The following is a 19,414-nucleotide window of genomic DNA, read 5'->3' as shown; positions in this document are numbered from 1 at the left end:
ACTTTATGGGGATAACTTTATTTATTTCTCATGAAAACAATGTGAGCAATATTTTTATCTTTTTTTTAAGATTTGTGTATTTATAAAGCACACAGAACTGGGGTACAGGCCAGAGATGCAGGGGCAGTGGGAGGATTCACCAGAGACTGAATGGGGATCAGCCCAGGCAGATCAATGAAGTAAACTGCTGAGAGGAGCAGCAGACAAGACAGGAGAGGTCTGTTGCGCCACGTGGGTCACCTCCAGGGTAAGGATTGAACTTGCACTGAAGCGGCTGTAGCTAGCTTGCAGTGCTGCATCCTAACCTGTTGCACCACCAGGGAGGGCCTTATCTTTATTTTATAGATTAGGATAATGAGATTTCCAGATTTTAAGTGACTTGCCCAGTTTTATTTACAATTCTAATCCATACAAGTTTGACCTTATTTAGCCCATGTTTTCAACCATGGTCTTGTCATGTAGGCAGTTGCTCAAGTAAAGCTTCCATCTAGATCACTGTGAGACATTTTATTGAAGTGTGTAGAAAGTGACATTGCAGGGCTTATTGGTTACCAATGACTGATAGGTAATAGGTTGTTATTCTAGTATGTTTTTTTTTTTTTCTAAAACAAAGAAAGAAACAGAAACAAACAGGAGCTTCTTATAGTTTAAGTACCTGACACTTTCCAGCCACTGATTCACTACTTTGGAGCAATGATATATTTTATGAGATGTTTTACTTATTTCTTTCATCTTTATTAAAGAGTGAGCTTTATTGATGCTAAATGTCTGACAATTTGGAAATAAGTAGAATACTAAAATTTCTATTTATATGAAAAGCTTTTTACTTTTGGATGGTTGGAAGTAAAAGAAGTCAATAAAATTTTGATGGAACAGATAATGCTTATCTTTTTCTAATGTCAATGACCATAAATGTTCTATTTTTCCAGTGTTATCAAATATACCAAGTAGTTGGATTGAGTATTCCAGGAAAGTGAATGTTTCATGTGAAATGAACATAGAGTGAATATTTGCCCTCTGAGAAATTCTCTTCCATACTGAAAAGACATTGAAAACAGTGTCTAAATCATGGCTATACTAGCATACCTACCTCCTACCCCTCCCACCCCTACCCCCAATGCAGATATACACACTCATTACTGGTTAATACACAGTGTTTGTATTACTACTTATCTGACAGGCTAAGATGGCAAATACAATTTTTGCTCTATGACATAGACCTATTTAGTTCAAAATAAAGGTGGAGATATATATATATATATATATATATATATATTATATATATTCAGCAATGTCCTCTGCTTCACTGATATGAATGACCTCTCCTAATTTCCTTTTATTGTCTCTTGTTTTTATGTAGAAAGGTGTATACATTGTAAATGGAGGGAATGGATTAGTATTAAATCCTTGACAAAGAGCTTGACTGACTTCTAGAAATATATATTTCCTCATTCAATTCCAAATTTCTAAATTTCTTTTGGCAAAAACCCTATGAGATAATTTCCACATAACTTCTTTAGGTAATGTGTCTTGAATGGAAGGTATGAAGAATTCATCATATTGCTTAATATTTAATCTAAGACATTCTGTAGGCACTCCTAGTTGTCTTGGTACTTCTGCATCTGTCTGATTTCTAACAGGAATGGGAGCTCTGAGTCTCATGACGTTGATGGTTATTCCACTATCATCTTGGAGACACCCATACTCATCAGGAAACCGAAGAGGGTGGAAACTTATAGATTCTGAGCTCACTCGGAACTATGAAATCATGGCTATTAACGTTTCTTGTGCATCATAATCACTTGGGGATTCTTTAAAATGTATATGCCAAGACTCCCCATAGGTTCTGATTCAAGTGGATCTGAGTGGGTGCCCCAGTATTAGTCTATTTTGGAAATATTTTTGTGATTTCAATGTGCATTAAGAGTTGAGAGCCAGTTTTCTAGCATACTCCTATCATTTTAAAAGGATAGTATTAGGATGAGGGGAGAGAAGTCAGTTACAAAGTTCTCTGAGTTCTAGTCTATCGCAGTCTCTATACCTGTTATAGTAAGTTACAAAATAGCTTAGTTTAACAAGTGATTTCTCTGTATCAGGCACTAACACCCCATGAAGCAGATAGTTATACACCCTACATTTTACAGATAAGAAGAGTGAGGAAATTGTCCAAGACCCCCAATAAGCACGTGGCTTTGAATTGGTAATTGGAGTCCTTCAGCTTGTGCTCTTAATCATAATCACTTGGCTGTTCTGGAACCAACTCTGAGAATGTTGACTGTGGAGTAGCAGCTGCTTCCCTTTTTCAGCATCAGGGATCTTGTGGCAACAGAACTTGTTGCTCTGAATTCCCACTAACTGGGTTTTCTGCTTGACTGGATTGGATCTTTGCCTTCTCTAATTCCCAGTGCTAACTAGAGACAACCCATCTTCTTAGTCACTGTTTTGAGGTGCTCTATTTTCTCTAATGACTGTGTTCTGTCTTTTCTTTCCTTTGTAGCCTGATACTTTCTGCCTTACTTTTGAGTACTTATTCTTTTACTTTTACATAGAAATTTAAATTACAAAAGCTGTTATTTTGTTCAAATCTTTGACTTTCCCCCTAGACCTGGAATTCCTATCTGGATTCTCCTACAACAGCTAAGTACCAACAATAGCAGCAAGGGATTAATCACTTCACTTTCCTATGAGAGGGTGCTAGTAAACAAGCTAGCTGGTCTGTTTGAATGAACTGACTGGTCAGTGGTTAATTGGTTACTCCAAACACCTTCAAAAGTCTACATTTTGGGGTAGCATGTTTGGCATTAATTTTCTGATTAATTCTGTAATTTGGGAATTTTACAGAGCAGGCTTTTTTTTTAACACCTAGAAGAAAGCCTATATGCATTGAAGAAAGCCTATATGCATTGTCTGCTTAAATGAAATTTACACAAGTGAAGACACCCATGACAAAGTACAAATTTTCTAAGCAATAACAACTAAATAGTGAGATTATTAGCCTTCTATGATAAATATTTATATGTAAATTTAAAAAATTTATCATGGCAATAGATTAAGGTATAACTTGGGACTCTTCAGAATCACTTTACATAAGACAAGTATTCACTGTTTGTTAAATTGAATCTGTTAAATGTCATGGAATTGAGAAAATAACTATTGCTAACCAGTTTCCACTGATTGGTCTGAATATGTATATATTACAAATTAAAAATCAACAAACATTTTAAATGCTCATTAGTGTATCAGAGACTCAGTGTGTAACTAAGTGGAGGCTGGGTTCTGTATCTATGATTAGCATATGTATATTTCCAATAACAAATTAGAACTCTTACTGTAAGTGCAGTGGTATAGAACATAACTGTTGACACACATCTAATTGTAAATATTTTCCTTTCATATCTTGCACAACCCAACTAAAAAACAAAACAAAACAAAACACTCAACTAGGCACTCAATGTAGCCGAAATGCTCTCATCTTGAAAACTCTATTTTAGAATTAGGATTGCTGCACTTCTCCACATGTGGTAAAGAAACAGCTGTCATTTAATTAATGTTTCTGCTGAAAACTCCTGCTGATGAATACTATTGAACTGCCTATGAGCATCAGTACTACCCACGTTACCCCAAAGGAAATATTGATTGTAGTTGCTTGACTTTTGCCTTATTTCACCCATGTGATGATTTCTTCCCTGCATCACTTCCTCCAAATTCCAATGATGCTGTTATTTACATCACCATTCACATCTTCCAGAGAATAAAGTCCCAGTGGAACACATGTGTTCCTGGTGATGTATTGCTGTGGAATCTCACCAAACTGAACACATGAAATGCTGAGCTCAACCAGAGGAGAGGACAAGGGAAAACCAGATGAAAGTGACTTGTGGTTTTTCAGAAAGTGAGGAATTTTGTCCTTTTGAATGATTAGAGAAAAAAAAAAGCTCTTGTTTTTTCCACAAAATATTAATGTATGATTCAAGTCCCACAATTTAGCCTATATTCAGATTATGTGATTTATTTCAGTTCCTGTTCCCAGACATTGTCATAGGAGATGGACTTCAACGGTACTATCCGTGCTATTGTTTGGGCATTTGGAAGGATTTAGGCTGTATAAAAACAACTGGTTGCAGAGTAAGAACCACTCAGTTTGCTTATCTTCAAGAACATATAAATATACTGGGCTCATGACCTGGAATGTGTCCTGGGCTCAATCAGGCAAGCATTAATAATGCGGCTGGAAGAGAGACTGGCCTTGTATGAAACGGAATAGTTAGAACACAGTTTCCAAATGGTGTGGCTTTAGATAGCAAAGATTGAGCCAACTTATCAGCTGGCATCAGAGAAGCTAATGTGAGGTTATGGGGTAACCTGGAGATAGGTGAAGCATGTTTGTAAGCTGGCACAGACAGGAAGTCCGCACTTGGGCAAGCCTGTCAGCAGAGGAAAGTGGGATTCAGGGACAGGATAGCTCTGGAGAATGAGCAGGCTGAGAGACTTTGAGTGTGATGCCAAAACTATAATGCAATGTCAAAACGACTAAGATGATGCTAAACCCCAGAGTACTGGGCTACAGCTCTTTGTGTTCCTCTTAGCATGGAGTATTCACCCCTTTACTAAATTACAAAATTATTTGTTCAGATTCACATGTGTCAGGCACTAAACCAGGCATTGGGAGATAATGGTGAATAATATATATATATATATGTATATATATATATCTGTGTGTGTGTGTATATATATATATATATCTGTATGTATGTATGTGTTCTCTTATATACCCCTTAATGATGATTATAGGTAGAAACAATGCAATTTCAAAGTTCCATGACACTAGTGGATAAATGATGCTCACCTGGTTTGGGCTAGTCACTGATCTGTCCAGAGATTGTATCTGGGAGAATGTGACTGTTGTTGTGGGAAAGGGGTACTGTGGAAGTTCAAATGAGATTGGATCTGGCAAATAAGGTCTGAAAGAATGTGGGGGGAGTGGGGAAACGTGAGAGTGTTACATATCTGATTTGTTGCAACAAGTCCACATAGCTTTATAAATGGTAGGGAACTTGTAGATTGCATTCTTTCCACTCTCATAATAATTTTAATTTTTGTGTAAGAATAATATGATTTTAAAAAAGAAAAACATGATGAAGAGAATCCACTATTTGAATATATATTTTTAAACCATACTTAAATCAGTAGTGGTCATAAAGAGCCAGCAAATATGCTTCAATTTTCAAGTAAGAAAATTTCTGACTCTCATTCCCCTCTACATTCTGAGTATTCTTTCAATGTTGTGACCACTTTTAATGTGCCTAAAATGGGGCAGTGAGCACTTCCTATAAATTATTTGCTTTAGAACTTTTTCAAGTTTGTGTACTTAAAAAAAAAAACTATATATATATTCAGCACTGCATTTCAGAGTCTGATGGCTGCTAGAGTAAGAAACGTGTGTGAAAAGCCAGGAAATGTTTGAAGTTCAAAGTGGGAACATTGCCTTACCACATATTATAATGGATTTTGAAAGAACACTCATTAAAACACTTTGCAGTAGTGTCAGAAACAGTTCAGATCAGATGAAGGGGCCAAGGGAAAATAGAAAGTCCAGAATAGTTTATACATAAGAATTTTGAGTTAGGAAGGAGAGACATTTGAAATCAGAAAAGACAATGTGGATTTTGCAATCAACAGGGTTGAAATAAACTGGAAAAAAATGAAGTCTCCATGTTACACTTTAAACCATCATACATATTGGACTTCTAGAAACTTATCTGTGAAAAATGAAAGTGTAATATATTTGTGATTTTTCCTAAGTAAGACACACAGAAGAAACACACAGTAAAACAAAGGATTAAAATATTTGATTCCCAACCCAAATGCCCAAAAGTAGATGTTTGGATTAAAAAGATGGTATATATACACAATGGAATATTATTCAGTGATCAAGAAAGATAAGCACATGCCTTTTGCAGCAACATGGATGGAGCTGGAAGGGATCATGCTAAGTGAGATAAACCAGAAAGAAAAAGAAAAATGCCAGATGGTTTCACTCATAGCAGGAGTATAAAGGACCGGGGGTGGGGGGGGGAGATGGAAAAAGTCACAAAATGGTGTAAAAATAAACTATTATATTATTAAAAGTATTTGATGCATAGTTAAATGAACACCATTACACAGAAAAATAAATACCTCATGAATATGTTAAAGAAGCAAATAGCAACCTGACAAAAATATTTGTGACAAATATAATCAAGGCTAAATATCCTTAGTATAAAGAGATCTTTTCAATGAATAAAGAAAAAAGGTACAATAATAAACATTAGACAAATGACAAATGATTTATATTAAACATATGAAAAACTATTTGATGTCACTGATAATTAAAAATTCAAATTTAAAAAGAGCATTTTGTCTATCATTCTCATGATAGATATCTACCAAAATTACCATATTGACAAAGACTCAAAAGATTCTAATACTCAGTATATGAAGGGTAAGGACACTTATAGACTGCTGTTGGGAAAATCAACTAAGCCAAGTTTAATGAAAGGCAATTTGACAGTGTGTGGCATAAACCTTTAGAATCAGAACTAAAGCCTTGTTCGTTTTGAAAAACAGAAATCAAAACACATGTGATATTTTTGAGAATTCATTGTTTTCTCTTCCTTTTATTGTTTTAAAATATTTCTTATTGACTTATAAAAATTTGGCAGACACTGAAGCTCTTATTTAAAAAAAAAAAAACAACAAAAACCTACTTCTTCCTTAGCATCTTGGTAGGATTTCCTTGAAGGGACCTTCAACTGGGACAGAGTTGTTGAAAGAAGACTGCACAGCCCACTCTGCTAAATTGTTGAGTTGCTGAGTACATCTTGGTGGCAATGTTTTTCTTGAGTTTGTTATTATCAAAATATAAATAAGTGGCCAAAATGATCAATTCTGTGATTAGATCAAAAGCATGAGTCACCAAGGGGCATCTGGATAAAATGAGCACCAAAGAAAAGAATTCCTCAACTTTGATTTTTACTTAGTCCACAACTACTTACCCTTTTAAAGGTGTAAGATGAAACTGATCCAGTACAGGATTACTAAATTTCAAGTTTTGGGTAATCTGCTATGCTTATTATTTTGGGGAAAAATTGTTTTTCACATTATAAGATACTGATAGGTGCTAAGATGTGATTGACTTTAATTCCATCTTTTGTGGAATGCTCAGGGACTGAGGCCCTGAAGGTTTGACTTTCTCAAGGTCATATAGCTCAGTAATTCAGATATGTGAATTCCTGGACAAGTCATAGCATTCTGCTGCATATCTTTCTCAAAGCCAGACCGTGACACTCTCTTGGGTTATTTCCTAAGGTGTCTGTTGTATAAGAGCTCAGGATTTCTCTTTCTCATCATGACTCTGATACCTCCAACTATTGCTTTGGGAGGTAAAGGAGACTGGTTATATAGTGGTGTGTGGTGTGCATATGTCCTGCGAGGGCTTTGTGATGGTGGTATGTGGTGTGTGGATGCCAGCTACTTCTCATTAGTCTCAAAGTAGGGACATTGTGTGAGTGGGTAAGGAGCAGTGCTGTGAGGGAAACCTCATCCAAGACCTTGTGTGCTAATGTTCTTGTGTTTTCTTCAGGCATTTTTGGCACAATTCATTCCTGAAAGATTACTCATAGTGAAGGCAGGCACTTTGTATTTTAATCCAAACTGGTGATGTACATCAACTCTTGCTGTTTTTGCCTGCAAAGAATGAACTGAGATGAACAGTAGTACTTTATTACTCTGTCCTTTGAATGTTCTTTTTTGTACACTGGGCACAAGTAAAAGAGCTTCCTTTACATCTCTTATACCTCCCCAGATTAAGAGGAATGAGTCCAAGCATATGTAATTTTATTTATTAGAATGAATAATAGCTAAAACTGCTTTACTTTCAACTTCTGTTTACCTATTAGTAGAGCAAGTAATGTGATTAATAATACATTATTCAAGAAACTTATGACACTATCCATTTGTAGTCCCCCTTTATTTAAACAGCCAAGCCATGATATTCTCATGTCCTTGTGTCATTTTATCTTTTTTTTTTTTTTAAGATTAAAGGTGTATAATTACTTTACATACTTGTTTGTTTTTTTTACAATATAGGATTTCTCCCCTCAGAGTAGCTACCATATTTTTCCCACCACCAAAGCATCCCCTTCCACCATTTTCTCCCCTCTCTTTCTCCCTGCCGCTTCTCCTTCCTCTCCCCTCCTGAATGCCTCAGGTCTAGGGTCAGTTTTCAAGGATCAGTTTTTAGGTTTATCTTTCTCTGATCCTTTGTTTAATTTCTCTTTATTCCATCTATCTGTGAAAATATCCAGTATTTATCTTTCCCCTTATGGTTCAATTAATTTAGGATAACCCCTTCTAGTTCCATCCATGATGCTGCAAACGACAGGAATTTATCATTTTTGATTGCTCCATATATTCCACTATATATAGATGCCACATTTTCTTGATTTACTCATTTGTTCCAGAGCACTTATGTTTTTTCCCCATACCTTGGTCAGTGTAAACATGAGTGCAGATTTCCTTTTGAATCAGTATCTTGTGTTCTCTGCATAGATAGCTAGGAATAGAGTTGCTGGGTTACATGGTAGATCGATTTTCAGTTTTTAAGGCCCCTCTATACTTTTTCCCATAGGTACTGAACCAGTCTACATCCCCACCAATTGTTTCGGAGTGTTGCTTTTTGCTTTTTCTGCATATCTTTACCAACATTTGGTTCTGTTTTTTTTTTTAATACAGGCTATTCTCGCAGGTGTGAGGTGGTATCTCATTGTGGTTTTGATTTGCATTTCCCTGAGAAGTGATAATGAAGTTTTTCTCTGCTGGCCACCTGCTTGTCTTCTTTGGAGAAGTGCCTCTTCAGTATGGCCCATTTTTTTGAGTGGGTTGCTTGTTTTCTTTTTATTGAGTTGTATGAGCTCTTTGCAGATCTTCCATATTAGTCCCTTGTCAGATATATTTGTGCATATATTTTCTCCCAGTCAGGTGTTGTCTCTTTGTTTTGGTTACTGTCTCTTTCTCTACATAGGGGTCTTTTAGTTTGATGTAGACCCAGTTTATTTTCTTGTTTTCCTTGCTGTTGGACATGTGTCCAAAAATGTGTTTCTTAAGTTTATGTCATTGTATATTTTGCCTATGTTTTCTTCTATGTATCTTATGGTTTTATGTCTTGCATCCAGGTCTTTTACCCATTTTAATTTGGTTTTCATGTGTGATGTGAGATATTGGTCTAGATTTATTCTTTTGCATGTGGCAGTCCAATTTTCCCAGCACTATTTATTGAAGAAGCTTTTTCCCCCCCCAATGTTCTACTTTACCCCTTTGTCATAGATTAGTCTATAAATGTGTAGTTTTATTTCTGTTCCCTCAATTCTTTTTCCATTGATCTCTGTGTCCGTTTTTGTTCCAGTATAGTTTGAAGTTCAGAAGTCTTTCCCCTCTATTTCGTCAGGTGAGCTTTGGCTACTCAGGTTTTGTGTATGTGTGTGTGGTTCTATATGAACTGCAGTACTCTTTGTTCTATTTCTTTGACGAATGTCCTTGGGATCCTATTTTCTTTTGTAGTCACCATATCATCATCACATTGTGAGCTGTAAGAATTCTGTTTCCCTTTTTTCCTTTTCTCTTTAGGCTTAAGCCTTAACATTTGTGAGTTTAGTTCCCTCCATCAACTATGGGCCTCCTCTTTCAAACTTTCTAACTTTCCATGCTTTCCTAAGTTTATTTTTTATTTTCTCCTTTTTTTCTTTTCAGAATCCTCTTGTTATTTTTCTTAGCTGCAGCTTTAGACAATCCTTCAATATTAATATGCATGAAAGTTACACACTCAAGACATTTCAATTAGTATTATGGAGAAAGTTGTTACTCACAAAGGATCATTTATTTCTAAAAATTAACCTTCAATCTCAAGATTTATTATTTTCCCATCAAGAGTGTTAACCCTAATCACTCTCTGAGAAATAGCTACATTATTAGCAGGTGCTGTTATTTTTTCTATATTGTTGAATAACATAGCAGAATTTTTCTAATTTAAAAACCTTTAAAGAAAAACCAACCAAATCAAAATACCTTCTACTATCCATTCTACGACCTCCACCCTTACTCTCACCTTTACCCTTTCACCTCAGTTCAGTTATCAGTGCCCTCTATTTTTATGTTGTTTTTTGTTTTCTGTTCATTTACATTGCTTCCTTATAAAGCCTATATAGGTGAAACCATCCATTATTTGTCTTTTTACTTTAGACTTAATTCATTTTTCATAGTTCCCTTAAGCTCTTTCCATTTTATTGCAAAGGGATGAATAGTATTCATGTATGTGTATATGTGTATATATATGACCTATGTGAGAAAATGTATGATATCTATCTATATATTCTCTCTTTCTCAAGTCTTCTTTATCCAATCACCTATCAGAGATAGATCAATTGTATCTATTTTCAAATATCACTTACAACTCAATTAAACTAAATGACACATTAGGAATAATGACACCAACAAGACCTGATTTATGATCTGCCATGTGAAGATGACAGTGGTTCCTGCATTAATAATAATGTTAATAGAACTATTATAGCTGTTGGCTATAAAAAAGAAAAGAAATGACAGAATGATAATCATAGTTACTTTTGAGTGCCGTTGACATATCAGGAGTTTATACTGAATGGTTCAGGTGCCTGAGATAATACTGACTATTATTATTTAAAATAATAATAATAATAAGGGGATTATGAAAAATGAAGGAAGTCCAACATAGAAAGACACTGGATGATTTCATTTATATGAGCTTTATAAGGAAGCAAAGTAAATGAAAAGAAAAATAACAAAAAGTTAAAAATGTGCAAGTTTAAACTCCATAGATAGCACTCTAGCAGGATATTTTTGAATGTTTCCTTAAATTGAGATATGACTTAATTTATTTTCATCTATAATTTTGGCTTATCTGAAATCAGATATCTAGGCTTTAGAAAAAGTGTGCAAGCTTATAAAATAATTTTTCCCTCATGGATTTCATAATACTTGGCAGCTTTTATTTGTATGCAGAACTCACTATGAAATTTAAAAAAAATTTATCCACAAAGATATTAGAGTAAAAAACCAAACCATATACAAAGCCTGTCATAGAAGATTTTTTATTATTTCAATAAAATGTTAAATGTGACATAATATGTATGCTATTGTTATGCTATTAAACATATGCTGAACTGTCCATGATAGGGGACAGAGGCATGATGGATGGTACCAGGACATAAATACAATAACTTGGAATTGATTGCAGGAGAGAAATTGAGTTAGCACCAAGCCATCCATTGTTCTATGCCAGGCTCTCCTTGTGATTAGTTCAGGTTATAAAATAAAATTTTCTTTGTGGAAACTAACTATTATTAGTGAGATTAAATCTCCTGGTCCTCTAGAACTACTGGCATTGACCAGCCAGACTATATATGATTTACAGTTCAGATAACATTGATTTATATTTAAGACACATTTTATGGGAATTTTATATTATATGGACTTTAAAATAGACATCAGTTAAATTTTTGTCTGATAGTATCATCTTTAAATAGCTAATGAGTGTAATAGTCTCAAGGAAAGAGCAAGACTTTGTGCCTCCTCCGGGGAACCTTATGAATAGCTTACCCACTGCCACCATGTCAACTGCAGACCTCTTGTGCAAACAGTGGCTGGAAGAAAAAAGATCTAACAACTCAGTGGGGCTCACAAGTTGCAGCGGAGAGAGTCTATTTTCACTCTCTCTGTTTGCAAACATTGACTATTCTTGAAGGCATGAAATTGTTGGGCCTGATGTTTGGTAGTTACCTTGCCCCTCACTTCGGGTTCTGGGGTACTGAGGTGATAATAAATATAGTGTGGGTGGCAAATGAGGACATTGAATGAATCACAGCTATATGAGTGCAGCATTTTGTGACAGTGAGAAATTGGAAATAAATATTTTCAATTATAGGGCATTATTAAGTAAAAAGGAGAACTGGAATTATTTTTGGTACATCTATATAGTGACAATCTCTAAAGATGTTAACTTTGAGAAAGAAAATAACTATTCGACACAATGATATACTAGAGTAAGACAACTTTATTACAAAAGATCTATTTTAAGATTCTGTTGGGAAAATTACAAGATTATATTTTAAACATTAATGATGGCATCCTCTGGGAAGATTAATGTGTGATTTTAAATTTCAACAATAAGTATGATTGTAATATTAAGTAAGAAAAAATATTGAAGTTGTTTAAAGTTACTGTGGATTAGTTTGCATGGTTAGATATCTAAGGAATGTTCCATTTAAACGTAACCTTTAATAAGCTATTCTGTGAAGGTCATAATGTCAAAATTGTATTTATTTCAGTTTAAACTGATAGTGACATGCAATTCCATAGGATCATATAAAAATACAACTTATATAATAAACACTGAGTGCAAGGAAGAAGCAGCTCACCAGTCATCCAGGCACTCGGTAAACAGAGTGGTTTGGGCAGAAACAGGGCACAGCCTTTGTGAGGAAGGCACAGCCTAGACCACAGCTGAGGGACAGTACTGCGGGCTGGTTCTGCACGTGGACAGCACAGGGGGAGGGTGCCCCCAGGGCAGAATTCTCTGGGGAAAGGGACCAAAGCAGAAACTTCAGAAATGGAAAATTTCCAGACGTGGTGGACATCGGTTGTGATAGGAATCCTAGTACTCGTTGGCAGCAAAATTTTTGAGCGTCGTTATTTTTCTGTTGAAGCTGCCAGTCAAAGGGAAATGGTGCTCTCAGTTACCTGCTGTTGTCTGAAATGGGAGGACAATGGCACACCCGGCCTTCCCTTCCTTTGGCTCCTGGGGAAGCAGAAGGTTGACCCAGAAGGCAGCAGGACGGCCCCCCAGGGAGGTCCAGTCTCCTCCCTCAGAGGTGTGGCTCTGTCACTGCCTTCTTGTGTCCTTCTGGTTTTCAAAAGCCTAAGTTTTCATGTGACTCTCTTTTGCTCACAGACAGGAATTCGTATTTATAAGTGATAGCTATTGTTCTGACTAGGTCTTTACCGTTTTCTAAATAAATGAAGCATATAGTGGTATCTTAATTATGTTAATGCGTGAACACTTTATAAAGTTTGGTATGCTTTTTTTCATTTCAAAATATTAAATATAAAATTACCAACAACAACAATGAAAAGAAGTGGATATTTTACTGACTTTTAATTTGCTTAAGTATCACTTGCTGATATTATTGTCAAATAAAAATTACACTGAAATAGGACCCTTCCTGGTGGTGCAGTGGGTTAAAGCACAGCACTAAGAAGCTAAACCTACTTCAGCATGAGTTCAATCCCCGCCTGCCCCAGAGGTGCCCACATGGCATGGCAGACCTCTTCTGACTGGTTGGGGGGCTCCCCTCAGCAGTGTACTTCAACGATCTGCCTGTTAGGCTCCCCACTCTGCCTCTGGTGAATCCTCTCCCACCCCTGCACCTCTGGCCTGTACCCCAGTTCTGTATGAGCAAAATGAAAATAAATAAATAAATCTTAAAAAAAAATTGCACTGAACTAGTAAACCATGCGAGGAAAAAAATTTTTCAAGACTGTGCAATAAACTTACTCTCATTGATACAAGAGGTGAAAGTTTAAACTGTGGCATGAGTTAGTTAAAAAGTACTGGCGAAATTTTATTCTTACTGTGGTGACATTGGTTTAAACAGGGTATAGAATCAGAGACATAAGATCACACTTCCTCAGACACATTTCACAATACATACACCCCAACAAGGCACCCACAGTCCTCCACCACAGTTCATTATGTCCCCTCCCCACTTTGTTTTCCTTTTCCCTCTCCCCACTGTATAATCTCAATGCCACAGTCAGATATCTAGGGTTTGCTATTGTTTGCCTTTGTCTGATCCTTTGTTTTGTTTCTCTGTATTTCACATAAAAGTGAAACCATCCAGTACTTGTGTTTCTCCTTTTGACTTATTTCACTTAGCATTATGCCTTCCAGTTCCATCTATGCTGTTGCAAATGGGAAGGGTTCATCTTTTTATAACTTTGCAGTGTTCCATTGTGTATATATACTGCATTTCAAATCCACTAGTTTATTCTTGGAACATAGGTTGTCTCCATAATTTGACTATTGTAAATAGTACTGCAATAAACATAGGAGTGCATGTAGATATCTTCAAATTAGTGTTTGGCATTGGAATCAGGGTTAAAAGTGCAATCACATGGAACCAAGTCACATCAGTTTTTAGCATTTGGAGAATCCTCCATACTCTTTCCATAGAGGTTGGACCAGTATACATTCTTACCAATAGCTACAGTGTTCCTTTTCCTTCACATCTTTGCCAAGACTTGTTTCTGGTTGTTTGATACAGGATATGAAGTGGTACCTCAATGTAGCTTGATTTGAATTTCCCTGCTGCTAAGTGAAGAAAAGCATTTTCATGTCCATCTATATATCTCTTTTGAAGAAGTGTCTCTGGTTAGCTCTTCTACCCATTCTTGACAGGGTTATTTGTTTTTATTTTTTCTAGGTTGTAGAAGTCTTATTTATACCTTGAATATAAAGCCCTCTGTCAGGTGTTTGATGTAGAAATATGTTCTTCCATTCAGTAGGGTGTCTTTTTGTTTTATCAATAGTAAAAAGCTCTTTAGTTTGATACAGTCCCATTTGGTTATATTCACTTTTGTTTTTCTTTCTAATGAATATGCATCCACAGAGATATCAATGAAGCCAGTATCAGGGTGTGTTTACCTATATTTTCTTCATCGTATTTTATGGCTTCAGGTCTTACATCCATGTCTTTAATTTATTTTGAGTTAATTTTTTGTCTAAGGTCTGAGATGGTGATCTAGTTTCAGTCTTTTCTGTGTGACTGTCTAGTTTCCCCAACACCATTTGTTGAAGAGATGCTCCTTTTCAAATGTTTACTGTTGCCTCTGTTACTGTAAGTTAACTGTTCATAGATGTGCGGGTTTATTTCTGGGCTCTCAATTCTACTCCATAATTCTGTATGTCTGTTTTGTGACAGTATTTTAAGGACTATTAGGGGGAGGTTGATTAATATCATTGGGCCAACCGTGTCTTTGTGTGTGCTATTTGGTGCCCATCCAAGTTAGGCTCATACCTATCACAGAGACGAGGCTAGGGTTGCTATATTTCTTGATGATTTTCTATCAAAGATGGTTATCAAGTCTTGCAAAAAATCATTTCTAGGTTGTAACACTGGCACACAGTGGGGGATTTACAACTCAAGGAAGCATCACACATAGGTTTTGCTATAAAGGATTAGAGATTACCCTGTGTTGATTTGGTGATGGGAAGCCCACAGGGATTACACCTGAGGTGGAACAAGGCACAAAATGATGTAAAAATAAACTGTATTATTAAAAAAAAAAAAAGAAAGAAAAAGGATTAACCTGTGGATCATGCTTAGTGAAATAAGCCAGAAAGAAAAAGAAAAACACCGGATGATTTCACTCACAGCAGTAGCATAAAGAACTGGGGCAGGGTTGGGGTGGGGGGGAATAATAACAATGAACAACTATATACCAGAGACATTTTACAGAGGTGGAGTGGGGGATGAGATAAAAAATGGGGGTGGAGGTGCATGGGACTATGGTGATGGCATACGGGTGAATTGGTGATGGGCAATCCATGGGGATTGCAGCTGAGATGGAAAAAGGCACAAAATGATGTAAAAACAAACTATTGTAATAAAATTTAAAGAAAGGATTACCCTATGTAATGCATTTTTTATACCACAGACAAAAGAAATGGTTAATCTTGCTCTCAACTCTTGCATTAAACTATCTTTGAAAAATGCATTCCACAAGTTCTTCTAGATGCTGTTCCTGCTGTACATTTGTTGTTGGGCCACTTGCTGTGCTGAGCTTGCTTTGAAGGGATCTTCCAATATATCTCAAACATTCCTTTCTTATGGTGCCTCTCTCCTTAGCTAAGATTTCACATAACTTTAATGCTTTATTAAGAACATCCTTCTTGTCACATTGGTTTTCTAGTTTATCTTAATAGATATCAAAAGAAAGCAGTTATGTAGTGAGAACTCTCACTTGGTTATAACTCAAATAATTGATTTAACAGATTGAGATATTTGGAAAGCCCAAGATCTTGCAAACCCCCTTTCGAATATTTCTATATACTTCGATTGTGTGGTACTAGTTTGACTATTTTCAGTGTACTGGACTTCTCTCTTCAAAACAGCAATAACTTTGTTGCTAGTGCTAGTCAGAAATTTGAACTATCTTTGATTCCACAGTTATTTCTCACATTCTTTTTGAACAGTTGGCCATATTTTATCATTATCCCAAAGTTTAAATTATCCCAAAGTTTAAACAATAACCCATTGTTTTTGTAATCTGTGGTAATTCTTTGCCTCCTGCTTAAGAATACCAATAAACTCAAGCTCCTGAGATGGATCTTTTAGCCATTCCAGTCGTACTCATCTTAGATGTTAAAGTTGATAGTTTTTAGACTTTTCCTTGGTAATAGCAATGGCATAGTTCATTCGTCCATACAGACCCTTTTGAAGTGACTTTACAAAAACTCTCCAAAATGCCTCACTATATAATTGGCTGTTTTAAACTGACAGTGCTTCTGATTAGTTTAAAGGTACCTTTATTTCTTTCATCACACTGTAGAACACATCAGAGATAGTACTAAACATCTTTAAGTTTTTCACTGTAAGTGATTTGGGTCATTAGATTTGGGCTGTCATTCTGCAGCATTGGCTCTGTATCAGCCCATTCTGCTCTGTCCTATACTGGACAGAGGTGGGAGAGAATAGGCCGAGAAGCCTGTTGGGGATTCCACCACTTCTCCCACTTCAGCCGTCTCTCTTTCCTGCTGCTGCTGGTTGGCGGGAGGTAATAGAAGGGTGGAGGATTGAGGGAAGTGGAGGGGGTATGACTTGCACTGTGGCAGTTCCCACTGAATTGACTCCCTTCCCCAGACTCCTGCTCCCTACATTGGCAACCATCTTGCCTTGGTTGGGAGCAGAGGCTGCCTTATGCCATCTTAACTACAAACTAATACTGATAGCATTACAGTGATTGCAGAAATATATCTCAAGCAGGCTTGAATTGGGCCTTGGTCCTTTGGGCCAGTGGTCAAAGCTATACATAGAAGAATGACCTTCCTTTCACCTCATCTTACAGTAAATTCACAGAACTATGCCTGGATTGTCAACAATCACATAGTACATAGGTAGGTCCTAATGTAAGACATCAAAGCATAAAGATTGTGAGAAACAGCACATTGCCAAATTCAGTCTTTAGGCTATATTTTTACTTTTCTCTACAACTATTCCAGCATTTTTCTAGCTGTCTAATTAGAGTTCATTTTCCTAAAGGAAAGGAGCGAAGGGTAGAAAACACTTTCAGAAATAGCAAATGGAAGTGTCTTAATGATCCCATAAAAGTAACTTCATAAGAGCAGAAAACTTGAGTAACTTCATAAGGGCAGAAAACTTGGTGCCCTAACTAGGAGAGCTTAGATGCCCAAAAGTTGTCAAACTAATTCCTATAGTCTCAAATTCTACGCAGAAAGTTAAAGGGCCATAGATCTTTTGGTTTGTTCTTATTGAGATTTTTCCAAAATTAAGTCAACTTCACATTTGGAGAACTTTGTCATTAAAATTTCTCTGAGGAAACTGTTACATGAAGTCAGGGAAAACATCTCAGATACAATTTCTACTAATAATCACATTTGGATTTCATTTTCAGAATAGGCTCCATTATTTTCCTTTAAATGTAATATAATGAAATTCAGTGTACCCATTTTAATTATAAAAATCAATTTTCTACTTATTATTTTTCCGTTACTCATAAAATTTTCTTGATATTCCACTGACTAGTCATTTTCACTTGGATTTTGTTTCTATTATTCATTACTTGACACATAGTTTTAATAACCTAAATGTTATTATATAATAAACGGACACTTTGGGGAAGGCAAAGCAAATTCAGATATAATCCTTTCTCAGGGATCTCCTATAAAGTGAAAAAACAACAATTCATGACCTCAAGCTTTGCTTGAAACTTGCCAGGTCTGATTTCATATCCAGCCACTACTGACTGAAGAGGCCTATGGTCTGCTGTGCCCGTGACATCCCGTAGAGTACAGACCTTAATTAGAAAGACAGAAAAAGATTGAAATAGCTGACAAGAAAAGACAAGTAAAAATATAACTTGAAATTTGGAAATGTGCTGCTTTTTTCAGTTTCTGTGGGGTTTGGGATAGGGTTTTAGAAAAAGTAAAATTTATGATGTACTTTATGTTATGTCCCTGTGAGCCAATACCATGTCATGAAGATAATTTGATGCTTTTAGCTCTTTATGTATTTCTTATTAACTAAAACCATTCATTGCATTAACCATAGTTAATGATTCCCTACTGGTTTGTACATGTCATAGCTAAAGATCAGTGCAGTCTTGTAGGAAAAAAAAAAAAAAGAAGAAAAATTAGTACATTCATGAATCATTCTCTTTCCTCATTTTCATGAAGTTGATTTTCCTTAAATTATCAGGTTCTGTTATTAATCATAGTTCTTTGTGATTACCAAGAAATAAATGTTTATATATTTGAACTTCAGAGTTTTAATTTCACACTGAAATTCAAATCTAGTTCTTCCTTTAATAATACCCTATTATAAAAGTCAATATAAGAATCAAAAATTTTAAATTAACAGATAATCCTTAAATAACAAAAAATTTCTCCCATTAAATATTGAACTAACTCTTAAGAAAGACTATTATGCTAAGTTCCTATTTGATTGTTACAATTCTTTTTAGAAAGTGACTCTTGGGCCTCCCTTGTGGTGCCGGGGTTAGTCTCAGCACTATCAAGCTATCCCCTACCACTGTGGCATGAGTTTGGTCCTGGGCCAAGGAGCTGAGCCATGTGGCACAGCAGACCTCTCCTATCTCACCAACTGCTCCCCTCAGCAGTGTATTTCTGAAGATCTGTCTGTCCTGCTGCCCACGCTGTCTCTGGTGGGTCCTCTCACCATCCCTTCACCTCTGGCCTATACACCCAGTTATATATGCATAAATAATTAAAAATAAGTCTTTTAAAAAAAGAAACTCTTGTTCCCAGCATAGTAATATTAGAAACTAAAGAGCCCTTATGCTATAGGATCTAAAACATAGCCACAAAAAATAAAACTATTCAAGATGACCTTCCATTTTTTAAGATCAGAGGATAAAGGATAGTGGTGTGAAATGCAGTTTGCTTGAAGTCTCTAGTACTATGTATGAATGAAAGGAAGAAACATGAAGGGAGGAATAGCTAGATTTTATAAGGTTTGTTGTTTCATTGACTTCATTAGCTTAAAGAAACTTTACTTACAGTACTTTATTATAACTACATCACTTA

General features: G+C 35.9%; 1 protein-coding gene and 1 pseudogene across 2 annotated transcripts in view; one reads left to right on the top strand and one right to left on the bottom strand.

Annotated features, from left to right (window-relative positions):
• The window catches only part of FILIP1 (filamin A interacting protein 1), a 169,728-nt gene that overhangs the window by 8,099 nt on the left and 142,215 nt on the right, over window positions 1-19,414 (top strand). The window lies entirely within an intron of this gene.
• LOC101619887 lies at window positions 15,704-16,547 on the bottom strand (annotated as a pseudogene).

The sequence above is a fragment of the Condylura cristata genome, unplaced genomic scaffold (genome assembly GCF_000260355.1).
Source record: "Condylura cristata isolate star-nosed mole 26May11 unplaced genomic scaffold, ConCri1.0 scaffold00001, whole genome shotgun sequence".
Taxonomy (NCBI): domain Eukaryota; kingdom Metazoa; phylum Chordata; class Mammalia; order Eulipotyphla; family Talpidae; genus Condylura; species Condylura cristata.
The sequence above is the reverse complement of the archived record's forward strand: the minus strand, read 5'-3'. Positions and strand labels throughout refer to the sequence as shown.